This window comes from Coregonus lavaretus, assembly GCF_964263955.1.
Source record: "Coregonus lavaretus genome assembly, chromosome: 8".
NCBI classification, from domain to species: domain Eukaryota; kingdom Metazoa; phylum Chordata; class Actinopteri; order Salmoniformes; family Salmonidae; genus Coregonus; species Coregonus lavaretus.
Genome location: NC_139995.1, coordinates 52,337,728 through 52,355,428, shown reverse-complemented (window position 1 = coordinate 52,355,428; position 17,701 = coordinate 52,337,728). Strand labels below are relative to the sequence as shown.

The following is a 17,701-nucleotide window of genomic DNA, read 5'->3' as shown; positions in this document are numbered from 1 at the left end:
TTTCCTCTGTTTTTCCTCCCCGTTTTCCTCTGTTTTTCCTCCCCTTTTTCCTCAGTTTTTCCAGTCTGAGATTCCAAGTGGACTGGACTGGTGCTCGCCACATGGGCGACTCACTCAAGAAATACAAAAATACACAGTTTGAAAAAATAAGCGTCTCCAAATGTGATAGTCCTCTTTGAATTCATTTTTTAAATTGTGTTTCTCCCCAATTTCGTGATATCCAATTACGATCTTGTCTCATCACTGCAACTCCCCAACGGGCTCAGAAGAGACGAAGGTCGAGTCATGCATCCTCCGAAACATGACCCGCCAAACTGCGCTCCTTAACAACCGCCCAACCCGGAAGACAGCCGCACCAATGTGTCAGAGGAAACACTGTTCAACTGACAACCAAAATCAGCCTGCAGGCGCCCGGCCCGCCAACAAGGAGTCGCTAGAGCGCATGAGCCAAGTAAAGCCCCCCTAGCCGACGCTGGGCCTTGTGCGCCGCCCCATGGGACTCCCGGTTGTGACAGAGCCTGAGATCAAACTCAGGTCTGTAGTGACGCCTCAAGCACAGCAATGCAGTGCCTTAGACCGCTGCGCCACTCAGGAGGCCCCCTCTTTGAATTTGTGCCACGGACGTTTCATCTTGGTGTGGACTGATCTGTGTTTCTATGTTTACCATAGCCCCATCTAAGAGCAGTGCAATCCTGTGGCTGTCGACACACACCATTCAATTTGCTGCCGGAGCCAGGGGAACACTAATTTACTTTTCCACCTCAGTGCCGAAAAAAAACAAAGGCTCTAGAGTAACTAAACAATGTGGGCAGTCCTTCTGTGCCAACAGTTCTTTATGGAGAGCCAGTCCTCACCTAGCTATCTACGAAGGGGTCATAAATCTCAAGGCAAATAGCTCCCAGTGTTGTCTTAAGAGCTCAGGCACAACTCAGGCCTGCCGAATGGGTCCTTGGAGAGTAGCAACAAAAAGGCATGAGTCAGTCCGTTTGAAGTCTAGCTCTTGATGGGCAGTAATTTACTGTTTATTTCCCCCTTTGTCCTCATTCAGACATAATTGAGGCTGTCTCGGTGATGCCTGCTACAATGGTACAGCCGAAATGGCTCTTTCTTTTTCAACTGTTGACGGAAGGTCTACGGTTGAGTTGAACTCTGAAGCACATCCTATGCATGGGACCAGTTCTTGAAATTTTCCGGATTGACTGACCTTCATGTCTTAAAGTAATGATGGACTGTTGTTTCTCTTTGCTTATGTGAGCAGTTCTTGCCATAATATGGACTTGGTCTTTTACCAAATAGGGCTGTCTTCTGTATACCACCCCTACCTTGTCACAACACAACTGATTGGCTCAAATGCATTAAGAAGGAAAGAAATTCCACAAATTAACTTTACAAGGCACACCTGTTAATTGAAATGCATTCCAGGTGACTACCTCATGAAGCTGGTTGAGAGAATGCCAAGAGTGTGCAAAGCTGTCATCAAGGCAAAGGGTGGCTACTTTGAAGAATCTCAAATATAAAATATATTTTGATTTGTGTAACACTTTTTTGGTTACTACATGATTCCATGTGTGTTATTTCATAGTTTTGATGTCTTCACTATTATTCTACAATGTAAAAAATAGTAAAAATAAGAAAACCCCTTGAATGAGTAGGTGTGTCCAAACTTTTGACTGGTAGTGTTTGTCCCCCCAACTTCTAAAACCAAGGTTGCGCCCCTGGAGAAAAGTGTGAACTATATCTCTAACTATATCTCTAACTATATCTCTAACTTTATCTCTAACTATACAGTGGGGAAAAAAAGTATTTAGTCAGCCACCAATTGTGCAAGTTCTCCCACTTAAAAACATGAGAGAGGCCTGTAATTTTCATCATAGGTACACGTCAACTATGACAGACAAATTGAGAGAAAAAAAATCCAGAAAGTTACATTGTAGGATTTTTAATGAATTTATTTGCAAATTATGGTGGAAAATAAGTATTTGGTCACCTACAAACAAGCAAGATTTCTGGCTCTCACAGACCTGTAACTTCTTCTTTAAGAGGCTCCTCTGTCCTCCACTCGTTACCTGTATTAATGGCACCTGTTTGAACTTGTTATCAGTATAAAAGACACCTGTCCACAACCTCAAACAGTCACACTCCAAACTCCACTATGGCCAAGACCAAAGAGCTGTCAAAGGACACCAGAAACAAAATTGTAGACCTGCACCAGGCTGGGAAGACTGAATCTGCAATAGGTAAGCAGCTTGGTTTTAAGAAATCAACTGTGGGAGCAATTATTAGGAAATGGAAGACATACAAGACCACTGATAATCTCCCTCGATCTGGGGCTCCACGCAAGATCTCACCCCGTGGGGTCAAAATGATCACAAGAACGGTGAGCAAAAATCCCAGAACCACACGGGGGGACCTAGTGAATGACCTGCAGAGAGCTGGGACCAAAGTAACAAAGCCTACCATCAGGAACACACTACGCCGCCAGGGACTCAGTGCCAGACGTGTCCCCCTGCTTAAGCCAGTACATGTCCAGGCCCGTCTGAAGTTTGCATTTGTGCATTTGGATGATCCAGAAGAGGATTGGGAGAATGTCATATGGTCAGATGAAACCAAAATATAACTTTTTGGTAAAAACTCAACTCGTCGTGTTTGGAGGACAAAGAATGCTGAGTTGCATCCAAAGAACACCATACCTACTGTGAAGCATGGGGGTGGAAACATCATGCTTTGGGGCTGTTTTTCTGCAAAGGGACCAGGACGACTGATCCGTGTAAAGGAAAGAATGAATGGGGCCATGTATCGTGAGATTTTGAGTGAAAACCTCCTTCCATCAGCAAGGGCATTGAAGATGAAACGTGGCTGGGTCTTTCAGCATGATCCCAAATCCCAAACACACCGCCCGGGCAACGAAGGAGTGGCTTCGTAAGAAGCATTTCAAGGTCCTGGAGTGGCCTAGCCAGTCTCCAGATCTCAACCCCATAGAAAATCTTTGGAGGGAGTTGAAAGTTCGTGTTGCCCAGCGACAACCCCAAAACATCACTGCTCTAGAGGAGATCTGCATGGAGGAATGGGCCAAAATACCAGCAACAGTGTGTGAAAACCTTGTGAAGACTTACAGAAAACGTTTGATCTGTGTCATTGCCAACAAAGGGTATATAACAAAGTATTGAGAAACTTTTGTTATTGACCAAATACTTATTTTCCACCATAATCTGCAAATAAATTCATTTAAAATCCTACAATGTGATTTTCTGGATTTTTTTCTTCTCATTTTGTCTGTCATAATTGACGTGTACCTATGATGAAAATTACAGGCCTCCCTCATCTTTTTAAGTGGGAGAACTTGCACAATTGGTGGCTGACTAAATACTTTTTTTCCCCACTGTATCTCTAACTATATCTCTAACTATATCTCTAACTATATATCTCTAATTAGATCTCTAACTATATTTCTAACTATATCTCTAACTATGTCTCTAACTCTATCTCTAATTAGAACTCTAACTAGAAATATGATATACAAATACAACATTAACCATACGTTATGAGGTACTTCACAAAGTTCAGTTTCCAAACTCTAGGGTGTATTCACTGTAAAAGTTCTTCATGATATCAATCTGAAGTCTATCATTCTGTTTACCAACTAGCACTCCCAACCTCTCCACCCCCATTCACCCCCAGTGGGGCTCGATGTTGTTACCCAGTCAGCACTGAGGCAAAGGACTGAAGGTGGTGGTAATGGAGGAGATGAGGGGGGGGGGGGGGGGGGGGGACTCATTGCGAGAGATCAGCTGAGAGATCAGCTTGTGTAAACATTCAGGTTAATGAAGCTCAGTGCGCCTAATCCTCCCCTCGTCCCCCATAATCCCCCTGGAGGACCCAGCCCTGTCAATCAGACTGCCTCCTGGGGACGGCCCAGTGGAAGGGAGTAGGGGGGACGGGGGTTGGGAGGTTGAGGGGGGAGATGGGGGGATCAAGGGGGGATTTTCAGCAGGGGCTCCAAACCATATGAAAGGAGAAGGGGTAGTGGTAGAAGCCCTTGGTCTGGAGTCTAAGGAAGGAATTGAGGGTAATGAACAACACATGAATGTCAGGACGGAGGTTTGGGGTTTTCCGGGCGAAAGCTCGGTAAACACTGACATCGCAGAGCACGCCTGGAATATCAGATGGGACACATACGGGTAAAAGTTATGTTTTCATGACTGGAATAACGGTGTGCGGCCCGTTACACTGGAAAATTACACAACAATTAACGTTAAATAGGATGTTAGTACAGTGCATCTAACTTAACATAGTATTATCTGGTCTCACATTTGAACAATAATGCTTCTAGAAATAAGTTTGACAACTAACTTTAATTCCTACATTCGTTAACTGCTCCTGGGAGTAGTCAATACAAAAACATTTGCACTGTAAATCATTTTACTATTTTCATCAGCTGTTAGCTGTTCCATGTGATATATGGAAAATAAGCTAAGTAGACGGCTTTGAATATATCAAGTGCCCCAGCAACTTTCAAATACAGCAGCATTGGTTGTGAGATGGCTCTTGGGCCCGTTAGTACTGTACACTGCAGATGAACAGGAGTATGCCTGCTCTTCTCCCTGAAGTGTTTACAAATCAGTCGTCTACTTAAACTTTAAAGGATCCTTGAGAGTATACTGTGGTTCGGCTATGGGCTAAATGGAAACCCAGTGAGATTGCAGCCTTGACTTCCTCCCCAACCGACTCCTTCCACATCAACAACAACAGTCCCCCTCAGGGCCAGCTGAGGAGACCATTCTACTCCAATGTTGTTATATCAATTTTGTCTCAAAGGCGGAGTGGTCTTTGTTTGTAGTGGATCACAAAACATATACACTGCTCCCTTGTCATGATGTTCTACCCAGGATACACTGCTCCCTTGTCAGGATGTTCTACCCAGGATACACTACTCCCTTGTCATGATGTTCTACCCAGGATACACTGCTCCCTTGTCATTATGTTCTAACCAGGACAAACATGGCTAATACAGCTCTACTAGACTGTGCCATTATTTGAAGCAGGGGAAATAAGGGTCATTTTCCAGGCCATCGATGGCATGACTATTTCTACCGGGATTGGTTTAATTTGTTTATCTGTCCTCTCTGTTCTCACACTTCTACCTTTTCTGTCGCCTTCTCGTTCTTCCCCCTTTTTCCTCTCTCCCTCACTTCTTTGCACGTGAAAGGTTGAGCTGGTGTTTTACTGTGCTGTCGTTATTGTGATGATGGTGATTTATGTTCTAATTTCTCTCTCTCTCCCCATCTCTATAAATCACAGGATACAGTGAGCTTGGCTTCATGCCACAGACACACCTCAGGGGAATTACAGAGGCCACAAAGCGAAGGGTAATACAGGCAAATTGAAAAAATACCTTACAATTCATCTATGTGTCTATTCACGACCATCTTGGTAGACTTAGTGACAATGGCTGATGTTTCTTGTTCTTCTTTTTCCCTGTGGTCATGTACTATTTCGCTACAAAAAAAGAAATCTGCAACTATTTATTGCCTCCTTATTTCTTGGTTGAGGGATATTGGCCCCAGTGTTTCCCCATTGACATATGTGGGCGGGGATATCATAAGCCCTCTTAACACCACAGAGAACCATATGAGAGAAAGAAAGAGGTGTTTTTCCCTAGTATCCTGGACATCTTGACACCAGGGTTAAGTAACCCCTCCGTTTTCTCCACACACACATGTGTACAGATGCTGAAGCGTTCAGGATTGTTCAGAGCCCCAGTGGCTACTGCTGGAGCAGAGCCAACGTCAACAGGGCAGAGCCTGTGTCCACGTGTGGCACCATAGAGGGATGGGGCGGGGAGGGTACGATATCCCAGGCTCCCCCTCTGTGGTGGACGCCGGAGAGAAGGGATCAGCGGTGACAGGGGTGTCTGAGTTGCTGGAAGCCCTTCATTCACCAAATGATCTCGCCAGGGGCCTTTTATTATGAGCTCTGCCGGTTATTATTTTTATTAACGGTCTGTATTTTCATCCCCAATGCCAATGTTCATTGGCCACAGCTGTTTCTCCTCAGCCCCAACGTTTTCTTAACTTAAGAGGTGCTTTGCAAAATGTCCTCCTGATATTTTTCTCCGGCATTCCCCCTCCTCGCTGTCTATCTTCACTTTTCTTTGGTTTGATTCTTTTTCTTCTTACGATTACGCCAAGTCTAACAATCACGTCTCGCTGCTGGAGAGACGGGGGAGGACTAGCTCTTAATGCTGTAATCATTAAATGAATATCAAAGAGCGAATGTCTAGTCTCAGTCCAAAGTTATGGAGAAAAGTGAAGTAAAGCAGGAATGTGACGGAATATATACATATATAATTTTGTATCAATCTTTATTCTGCTTATTTTATCAATTATCAGTCTGACAGAAATATTTTGTAAATAAGCAAACAATAAGATATATATATTTTTAAATGTCCATGCAGAAAGTCAGCCCTTCATGCAAGTCATATCAATGCCTTCACAGGTCAAGAGGTAATTCAATAAGTATTTTCAGAGAAAATCCATGTTTTCACATTGTCTGCTCGCTCTCTTCTCTCCTCTGGAGATGAAGTCAGTCTCTCCTTTCAACATTGTCTAGTAATCCACCACCAGCTCTCTTAGGCAAGACACCAAGTGTAGTGGAGCTGATGAATCTAGAGTGAAAGTCCAATCAATAAGGCAGATCAGGTTTCCCAGCCTCAGATGGGGCCGGACCAGCAGCAACAGCCTGTGTTTAAGGAGGCTTGAGGTGAGTGCTTTGATCCGGGTCAAAGGAAGTGATGACAGTTGACTGGGAGTGGGGGGAGGACCCCTCTGGATTCACTTCAAATGGACCGCTCCGGGTAAAAAATCTCTGACATTGTCTCCAGACAATACCACTGTGAGTGTAGTATAGGTGCATCATTATGCGAACTCCAAATTCAAACCACAGCCTCCACTCGTAGCTCAATCTTCGGGCTAGAAGGAGTCGAAAACATGATTCACACATTGAGACGTTCAAAACTCTCTGACATTATCTCAATACCACAGCGAGTATAGGAGCAAGGCTATGCTGCTATCACTCTTCTACAAATGCGAACCATATAGCCTACATTCAGAACTCAAAGTTCAGGGCTAGAAGGAGTCAAAAACATGATTCAAACATTGAGACATTCAGACACCGTCGGTGCAGTCAGCAAGGCTTTATGACTCCCAGAAGTCCCATTAGCACAATCCGGGAATCTGAATAGGCTTTAGACTGTCTCGTCTGATTTGTTAACGAGCCCAGCCGCGTGGGCTAATATCTACGCTAGTATTACTACAGCTCCAAATGTTCCAATATGTCAAATTCGCTTTGTGGTTATATGCAGTACATGGAAGAGATTCCACACAGGCAGCGCTTGGAATTGAATAGAGTATTTATTGTGTGGTGACGGCTGGGATTGGAAGAGGGGGGGAAAAGGAGGAATAACAGCATGGAACAGAGAGATGAAAAGGAGATATAAGTATGAAAGAAATGAGGACAACACAGTTCAAGACCCTTTGTCGGAGACTACCAACTATAACATGACTAAATCTTCATTTTTTTTTACAGTCGACTAAATGTGATGCAGCTGTGTGAAACTAACACAGATAAATCAGCTAGCTAGTTCAACACAGGGAGCAATGACACATTGAACCATTCAAGGCAGACATGTGTAGCTGCCATTCAAAGCCACCTTGAAGACAACAAGGGATATGTCCCAAATGGCACCCTAGAGCCCTATGAGCCCTGATTAAAAGTAGTGCACTATACAGTGGGGGGAAAAAAGTATTTAGTCAGCCACCAATTGTGCAAGTTCTCCCACTTAAAAAGATGAGAGAGGCCTGTAATTTTCATCATAGGTACACGTCAACTATGACAGACAAATTGAGAGAAAAAAATCCAGAAAATCACATTGTAGGATTTTTTATGAATTAATTTGCAAATTATGGTGGAAAATAAGTATTTGGTCACCTACAAACAAGCAAGATTTCTGGCTCTCACAGACCTGTAACTTCTTCTTTTAGAGGCTCCTCTGTCCTCCACTCGTTACCTGTATTAATGGCACCTGTTTGAACTTGTTATCAGTATAAAATACACCTGTCCACAACCTCAAACAGTCACACTCCAAACTCCACTATGGCCAAGACCAAAGAGCTGTCAAAGGACACCAGAAACAAAATTGTAGACCTGCACCAAGCTGGGAAGACTGAATCTGCAATATTGGTTTGAATAAATCAACTGTGGGAGCAATTATTAGGAAATGGAAGACATACAAGACCACTGATAATCTCCCTCGATCTGGGGCTCCACGCAAGATCTCACCCCGTGGGGTCAAAATGATCACAAGAACGGTGAGCAAAAATCCCAGAACCACACGAGGGGACCTAGTGAATGACCTGCAGAGAGCTGGGACCAAAGTAACAAAGCCTACCATCAGGAACACACTACGCCGCCAGGGACTCAAATCCTGCAGTGCCAGACGTGTCCCCCTGCTTAAGCCAGTACATGTCCAGGCCCGTCTGAAGTTTGCTAGAGTGCATTTGGATGATCCAGAAGAGGATTGGGAGAATGTCATATGGTCAGATGAAACCAAAATAGAACTTTTTGGTAAAAACTCAACTCGTCGTGTTTGGAGGACAAAGAATGCTGAGTTGCATCCAAAGAACACTGTGAAGCATGGGGGTGGAAACATCATGCTTTGGGGCTGTTTTTCTGCAAAGGGATCAGGACGACTGATCCGTGTAAAGGAAAGAATGAATGGGGCCATGTATCGTGAGATTTTGAGTGAAAACCTCCTTCCATCAGCAAGGGCATTGAAGATGAAACGTGGCTGGGTCTTTCAACATGACAATGATCCCAAACACACCGCCCGGGCAACGAAGGAGTGGCTTCGTAAGAAGCATTTCAAGGTCCTGGAGTGGCCTAGCCAGTCTCCAGATCTCAACCCCATAGAAAATCTTTGGAGGGAGTTGAAAGTCCGTGTTGCCCAGCGACAGCCCCAAAACATCACTGCTCTAGAGGAGATCTGCATGGAGGAATGGGCCAAAATACCAGCAACAGTGTGTGAAAACCTTGTGAAGACTTACAGAAAACGTTTGACCTGTGTCATTGCCAACAAAGGGTATATAACAAAGTATTGAGAAACTTTTGTTATTGACCAAATACTTATTTTCCACCATAATTCGCAAATAAATTCATTAAAAATCCTACAATGTGATTTTCTGGATATTTTTTTCTCATTTTGTCTGTCATAGTTGACGTGTACCTATGATGAAAATTACAGGCCTCTCTCATCTTTTTAAGTGGGAGAACTTGCACAATTGGTGGCTGACTAAATACTTTTTCCCCCCACTGTATAGGGAATAGGGTGCCATTTGGTACGCAGTCACAGTAAGCCTAGACAGTGAGGGGGAGGGTCGTAATGGACACAGTCCAATATGTCTGCTTATGTAAAAAAATTAAATAATGTAACACTCATTGTCCGTCAATGGATCATGGCCCCTGGCGATTAGCCTAGCATCGGTACCCATGTGCTATGGTTTATTAGCCTAAAAGAAAGGCCCTTAAAACCCTTTTTACTTGTCAGATAATTACATTAGCCTGATTGGAGGGAGCTGAATTATTGATAGGCTACTGGTATCCATGGGGGCTTTGGGGAACTTCAACAGTGGATAGAGTCCATCTGGTGAAAGGAGAAGGGTCCACCATACCAGGCTGGTCTCATAGACTAGACGTAAAATAGTTAACGAAAATCCGGGACACTCAAATTAGTGTGATATGTCACGTTTGGTATGGTTACATAAAACAGAAGGCTACATAAGGCAAAAAATCAAAAGGAGGGTGTTTGGTCCAGGTGGATGGGTAGCTGTATAACATGAACGTCTAGCAAACCAAAGGTTGTGTGTTCGAATCTCATCACGGACAACTTTAGCAACTTTGCAACTTCTTACTACTTTTTAGCTACTTTGCAACTACTTAGCATGTTAGCTAACCCGTCCCCGTCCCCTAACCTTAACCATTTAACCTAACTCCTAACCCTAACCTTAACCTTAGCCCTAACCTTAACCCCTTACCCTAACCCCTAGCCTAGGTAACGTTAGCGTTAGCCACCTAGCTAATTGGAATTCGTAACATATCATACATATTGCTAATTCGTAACAATTCATACGAATTGAAATTTGTAACATATCATACGAAATGGATGATGGACATCCACAAATTAATACATATCATGCCAAACGTAACATATCATTCTAATTTGACTGTCCCTGATTTTCATTTACTATGTTACGTCTACCCCTGAGTCCAGGTTGACCATACTGTAGGTTCATCCGCCACCTACTCATATTCTCAAATAGTGAGGGGTCTAAATTGGTTAAATGTTAACACACCTCTCACAGTGAGATGGTATTTGGTGGTTTTATGAAGCTACCCACATTATTTATTTCCAGTATCCACCCATCCGTCCATCCAGCCATCCATCCATCCATCCATCCATCCATCCATCCATCCATCCATCCATCCATCCATCCATCCATCCATCCATCCATCCATCCATCCATCCATCCATCCATCCATCCATCCATCCATCCATCCATCCATCCATCCATCCATCCATCCATCCATCCATCCATCCATCCATCCATCCATCCATCCAGTTAGGTACATCTACCTCAACAAGGTGAACACATCAGCAATAGCTTCAATAAGTAACTCCTTGTCACTCCTATAAGTTAGGGCATCAGTTGTACTGTACTACTCTACTCTCAGTAAAGCTGACTTTTTAAGAACTCGGTCTGGCCTACAGCAGCAGTAATCACTGGGTAATGCAGTAAGTCCCACAATCTTGTTCTAATTAGGTGTGGTTTTGCAGTGTTCCAGCGTCTGCCGGTCGCTCACAGACATGGTCGTAAACACGTTCTCTGTACAACAGCCCACAAGACAGGGATATAACCAATAAGGCCTGTGACTGCTGTGAGACTCTGACGCGTGGGTTAAGGTTTAGGGTTAGAGTTAGGGAACCAATAAGGCCTGGAACTACTGCGAGGCTCCGGCATGTGAACACTAAGGAAGGTCAGTGCAAAACAAAGGAGAACGTGAGACAACAGAGAGGGTGAGAGAGGGAGAGAGAGGGAAAAGTGTAGTGTAATGTCAATAATATTTGCCATTTTGTTTTGTTTTGGCTTTTATACCATGTCATGTGGCTTCTCAATCATGTTGAGACTGGCCTACTACTATTGCTTTAATTTTGTATTTTTCTCATTAATATTGTTGTTGTAGTTCCTGTTAAAGGTAATACTACTACTATTATTATTGATGCCTTATTGCTGTTGGTCCAACCATTGTTGTTATATGTGTACTTTGATAATGTAAGTAATTTAGCTTGCCATCTCAATAAAGTCTATTGAATTGAATTGAGAGAGAACCGAGGGTGAGAGAGTGGGAGAGAGACAAGAAATGATACTGGAGACTTGTGTTTTCATGAAAGGTACTCGGAGAAAAACGTTGACCGTAGTGGATACACTTTTGTTGAACCCTTTGTTGTATGGAGTTATGAGTATGACAAGGAAGTTGCTATAGGTAGCCATAGCAACCTTGTTGAATATGTGGCTATGGAACAACGGTGAGACCATCCTAAACCAAAACCTGAGTTATGACCGTTCAAGACCATTTATCAGAATTGACAGTAAAATACAATAATGACTGCCTACGACATCTATCATGTCACGTCTGTGTCAACGCACAGACAGCAACATGATGCTTTATGTAAAGTCTTCACTCATTGACTATTTCAGGTGAGTCACTAAACAGCCTTTAATTTTTTTTAACGTTACACATTTTCCTCTTGGTTCAAAGTCTACTAAGTCCTCTTTTCTTCCATATGTGGCTGGCCTCACACCGCTCACTCTGAAAGAGGAGGAGATTTCTCACAGTTCAGAGTGACAAGACAATGATCACTATGGCAAGGCAGTGAAATTGTAGAGCCTGGAGCCACTTGGCAAACGGGGGAGGAGGAAATGAACACATCGCTTAAAATCATTTCTCACCTTCGATACTCTCAAAGCTCTCCCTCCACCTCAGGCATTGAAGAGTTAATCCAAAGGTCACCTGGAGATTCCCTCTGTGACCCCGCCCGTCCCGTTCTCTTCTAAGACAAAAAAACTAAAACAACCTATGGGAGTTTTGCTCCAGATAGACCCCGGGGCATGGGACTCTGAGAAGTCAAACAGGTGTCTTTCTTTTTCTACCTGACTCCTTATCTTATTTACCTCAGTTCTATGTTCAATGGAGTGCTTTACTCTCAGACTCAGGCTCTCTCTCTCTCTCTCTCTCTCTCTCTCTCTCTCTCTCTCTCTCTCTCTCTCTCTCTCTCTCTCTCTCTCTCTCTCTCTCTCTCTCTCTCTCTCTCTCTCTCTCTCTCTCTCTCTCTCTCTCTCTCTCTCTTTCCCCAACTCCCTGTTTATTTGTCCCCTAATCTGTCTCTCTCTTTCTCTCTCTCTCTCTCTCTCTTATTGATTTGCAATGATCCATCTTAACTTGTGAGCATCGGGGGTTTAGGAAGTAAAAGTAATACAGCTAGGCCTCCATCCCCCAATTTGGTTCAGAAACGATCGATGGTAATGCAGTCAAAGCAGATTGGTAAACCAATGAAACCAAAATGTCATCCCCACCTCTGTCCAATATCCAATCAATAGGTACATGTGCTGCATGCTGCATATTGACCAAAATCACTTATGCATTTTACCATCCTCTCCAATGCCTCCTAAGTATCAATAATATATTAAAACTGCTACGAGATATCATATTGTCATATTTATTTTCAAAGACACCTTTATGGGAAGTTCATGTACTGTATGTTAATGTTACAGCTTATCTTTTGTTTTGAATCACATTTAGCTCTAATGTTGATATTATTGACTCAGTCAGTCAGTCAGTCAGTCAGTCAGTCAGTCAGTGAGTCAGTCAGTCAGTCAGTCAGCCAGTCAGTCAGTCAGTGAGTCAGTGAGTCAGTCAGTCAGCAAGTCAGACATTCAGTGAGTCAGTCAGTCAGTCAGCCAGGCAGTGAGTCAGTCAGTCAGTCAGTCAGCTAGTCAGTCAAAGAGTCAGTCAGTCAGCGAGTCAGTCAGTCAGTCAGTGAGTCGGTCAGTCAGTCAGTCGGTGAGTCAGTCAGCCAATCAGTCAGTCAGTGAGTCAGTCAGTCATTCAGTCAGTCAGTCAGTGAGTCAGTCAGTCAGACAGTCAGTAAATGAGTCGGTGAGTCAGTGAGTCAGTCAGTGAGTCAGTCAGTCAGTGAGGCAGTCAGTCAGTCAGTGAGTCAGTGAGTTAGTAAGTCAGTCAGTCAGTCAGTCAGTGAGTCAGTCAATCAGTCAGTCAGTAAGACAGTCAGCCAATCAGTCAGTCAGTGAGTCAGTCATTCAGTCAGTCAGTCAGTGAGTCGGTCAGTCAGTATGTCAGGGAGTCAGTCAGTCAGCCAGTCAGTCAGTCAGTGAGTATGTCTGTCTGTCTGTCTGTCTGTCTGTCTGTCTGTCTTTCTGTCTGTCAGTCAGTCAATCAGTGAGTTAGTTAGTCAGTGTTTCAGTCAGTTAGTGAGTCCATCAGTCAGTCAGTGAGTCAGTCAGTCGGTGAGTCAGTCAGTCAGTTAGTCAGTCAGTGAGTCAGTCAGTCATTGAGTCAGTCAGTCAGTAAGTGAGTGAGTGAGTCAGTGAGTCAGTTAGTCAGTCAGTCAGTCAGTCAGTCAGTCAGTGAGTCAGTGAGTCAGTGAGTCAGTGAGTCAGTCAGTGAGTCAGTCAGACAGTCAGTCAGTCAGTCAGTCAGTCAGTCAGTGAGTCAGTGAGTCAGTGAGTCAGTCAGTGAGTCAGTCAGTCAATGAGTCAGTTAGTCAGTCAGTCAGCAAGTCAGCCAGTCAGTGAGTCTGTCAGTCAGTCAGTCAGGCAGGCAGTGAGTCAGTCAGTCAGTCAGTCAGTGAGTCAGTCAAAGAGTCAGTCAGTCAGTGAGTCAGTCAGTCAGTCAGTGAGTCGGTCAGTCAGAGAGTCAGTGAGTCAGTCAGCCAATCAGTCAGTCAGTGAGTCAGTCAGTCATTCAGTCAGTCAGTCAGTGAGTCAGTCAGTCAGTCAGTCAGTCATTGAGTCAGTCAGTCAAACAGTCAGTAAGTGAGTCAGTGAGTCAGTGAGTCAGTCAGTCAGTCAGTCAGTCAGTGAGTTAGTAAGTCGGTGAGTCAGTCAGTCAGTCAGTCAGTGAGTCAGTCTGTCTGTCTGTCTGTCTGTCTGTCAGTCAGCCAATCAGTGAGTCAGTAAGTCATTGAGTCAGTCATTCAGTCAGTCAGTCAGTGAGTCAGTCAGTCAGTCAGTAAGTCAGTAAGTCAGTGAGTCAGTCAGTCAGTCAGTGAGTCGGTCAGTCAGTCAGTCAGTGAGTCAGTCAGCTAATCAGTCAGTCAGTGAGTCAGTCATTCAGTCAGTCAGTCAGTGACTCAGTCAGTCAGTCAGTCAGGGAGTCAGTCAGCCAGTCAGTCAGTCAGTCAGTCAGTAAGTGAGTCTGTCTGTCTGTCTGTCTGTCAGTCAGTCAATCAGTGAGTTAGTTAGTCAGTCAGTCAGTCAGTCAGTCAGTTAGTTAGTCAGTGATTCAGTCAGTGAGTCAGTCAGTCATTGAGTCAGTCAGTCAGTAAGTGAGTGAGTGAGTCAGTGAGTCAGTCAGTCAGTGAGTCAGTCAGTCAGTCAGTCAGACATTCAGTCAGTCAGTCAGTCAGTCAGTGAGTCAGTCAGTCGGTGAGTCAGTCAGTCAGTCAGTGAGTCAGTCAGTGAGTCAGTCAGTCATTGAGTCTGTCAGTCAGTAAGTGAGTGAGTCAGTGAGTCAGTCAGTCAGTCAATCAGTGAGTCAGTGAGTCAGTCAGTGAGTCAGTCAGTCAGACAGTCAGTCAGTCAGTCAGTCAGTCAGTCAGTGAGTCAGTGAGTCAGTGAGTCAGTCAGTCAGTCAGTGAGTCAGTCAGTCGGTCAGTCAGTCAGTCAATGAGTCAGTCAGTCAGTCAGTCAGTGAGTCAGTCAGTCAGAGTGTCAGTCAGTCAGTGAGTCAGTCAGTCAGTCAGTCAGTCAGTGAGTCAGTCAGTCAGTCAGTCAGTAAGTCAGCGAGTCAGTCAGTCAGTCAGTCAGTGAGTCGGTCAGTCAGTCAGTCAGTCGGTGAGTCAATCAGTCAGTGAGTCGGTCAGTCAGTCAGTCAGTGAGTCAGTCAGTCAGCCAGTTAGTCACTCAGTCAGTCAGTCAGTGAGTCAGTCAGTCAGTGAGTCAGTCTGTCTGTCTGTCTGTCTGTCAGTCAATCAGTGAGTTAGTTAGTCAGTGAGTCAGTCAGTCAGTCAGTCAGTTAGTCAGTCAGTCAGTCAGTCAGTGAGTCAGTCAGTGAGTCAGTCAGCCAATCAGTCAGTCAGTGAGTCAGTCAGTCATTCAGTCAGTCAGTGAGTCAGTCAGTCAGTCAGTCATTGAGTCAGTCAGTCAAACAGTCAGTAAGTGAGTCAGTGAGTCAGTGAGTCAGTCAGTCAGTCAGTCAGTGAGTTAGTAAGTCAGTGAGTCAGTCAGTCAGTCAGTCAGTGAGTCTGTCTGTCTGTCTGTCTGTCTGTCAGCCAATCAGTGAGTCAGTAAGTCATTGAGTCAGTCATTCAGTCAGTCAGTCAGTGAGTCAGTCAGTCAGTCAGTCAGTGAGTCAGTCAGTCAGTCAGTGAGTCAGTGAGTCAGTCAGTCAGTAAGTCAGTGAGTCAGTCAGTCAGTCAGTCAGTGAGTCGGTCAGTCAGTCAGTCAGTGAGTCAGTCAGCCAATCAGTCAGTCAGTGAGTCAGTCATTCAGTCAGTCAGTCAGTGAGTCAGTCAGGGAGTCAGTCAGCCAGTCAGTCAGTCAGTCAGTCAGTCAGTCAGTCAGTCAGTGTGTCTGTCTGTCTGTCTGTCTGTCTGTCAGTCAGTCAGTCAATCAGTGAGTTAGTTAGTCAGTCAGTCAGTCAGTCAGTCAGTTAGTCAGTGATTCAGTCAGTGAGTCAGTCAGTCATTGAGTCAGTCAGTCAGTAATAAGTGAGTCAGTGAGTCAGTCAGTGAGTCAGTGAGTCAGTGAGTCAGTCAGTGAGTCAGTCAGTCAGTCAGACATTCAGTCAGTCAGTGAGTCAGTCAGTCAGTCAGTGAGTCAGTCAGTCAGTCAGTCAATCAGTCAATGAGTCAGTCAGTGAGTCAGTCAGTCAATGAGTCAGTCAGTCAGTCAGTGAGTCAGTCAGTCGGTGAGTCAGTCAGTCAGTCAGTGAGTCAGTCAGTGAGTTAGTGAGTCAGTCAGTTAGTGAGTCAATGAGTCAGTGAGTCAGTCAGTCAGTCAATGAGTCAGTGAGTCAGTCAGTCAGTCAGTCAGTGAGTCAATGAGTCAGTGAGTCAGTCAGTCAATGAGTCAGTGAGTCAGTCAGTCAGACAGTCAGTCAGTCAGTGAGTCGGTGAGTCAGTGAGTCAGTCAGTCAGTCAGTGAGTCAGTCAGTCAGTCAGTGAGTCAGTCAGTCAGTCAGTCAATCAGTCAATGAGTCAGTCAGTGAGTCAGTCAGTCAATGAGTCAGTCAGTCAGTCAGTGAGTCAGTCAGTCGGTGAGTCAGTCAGTCAGTCAGTGAGTCAGTCAGTGAGTTAGTGAGTCAGTCAGTTAGTGAGTCAATGAGTCAGTGAGTCAGTCAGTCAGTCAATGAGTCAGTGAGTCAGTCAGTCAGTCAGTGAGTCAATGAGTCAGTGAGTCAGTCAGTCAATGAGTCAGTGAGTCAGTCAGTCAGACAGTCAGTCAGTCAGTGAGTCGGTGAGTCAGTGAGTCAGTCAGTCAGTCAGTGAGGCAGTCAGTCGGTCAATCAGTCAGTCAATGAGTCAGTCAGTCAGTCAGTCAGTGAGTCGGTCAGTCAGTCAGTCAGTCGGTGAGTCAATCAGTCAGTGAGTCGGTCAGTCAGTCAGTCAGTCAGTGAGTCAGTCAGTCAGCCAGTTAGTCACTCAGTCAGTCTGTCTGTCTGTCTGTCTGTCTGTCTGTCAGTCAGCCAATCAGTGAGTCAGTCAGTCAGTGAGTCAGTCAGTCAGTCAGTCAGTCAGTGAGTCAGTCAGTCATTGAGTCAGTCAGTCAGACAGTCAGTAAGTGAGTCAGTCAGTCAGTGAATCAGTGAGTCAGTGAGTCAGTCAGTCAGTCAGTCAGTCAGTCAGTGAGTCAGTCAGTGAGTCAGTCAGTCAGTCAGTCAGTCAGCCAATCAGTCAGTCAGTGTGTCAGTCATTCAGTCAGTCAGTCAGTCAGTGAGTCGGTCAGTCAGTCAGTCAGGGAGTCAATCAGCCAGTCAGTGAGTCAGTCGGTGAGTCAGTCAGTCAATGAGTCAGTCATTCAGCAAGTTAGTGAGTCAGTGATTCAGTCAGTCAGTCAGTCAGTGAGTCAGTGAGTCAGTCAGTGAGTCAGTCAGTCAGACAGTCAGTCAGTCAGTCAGTCAGTGAGTGAGTGAGTGAGTGAGTTAGTAAGTCAGTGAGTGAGTCAGACTGTCTGTCTGTCTGTCTGTCTGTCTGTCTGTCTGTCTGTCTGTCTGTCTGTCTGTCTGTCTGTCTGTCTGTCAATCAGCCAATCAGTGAGTCAGTCAGTCAGTGAGTCAGTGAGTCAGTCTGTCAGTCAGCAAGTAAGTCAGTCAGTCAGTCAGTCAGTCAGTCAGTCAACATGTTTGAGGG

At 44.8% G+C, this 17,701-nt stretch overlaps 1 protein-coding gene across 1 annotated transcript in view; it reads left to right on the top strand.

Annotated features, from left to right (window-relative positions):
- Positions 1–17,701, top strand: part of LOC311134087 (protein phosphatase EYA2-like) — a gene marked incomplete at its 5' end in the record, with an annotated part of 67,263 nt that overhangs the window by 44,381 nt on the left and 5,181 nt on the right. The gene's annotated exons all lie outside the window — the stretch shown is intronic.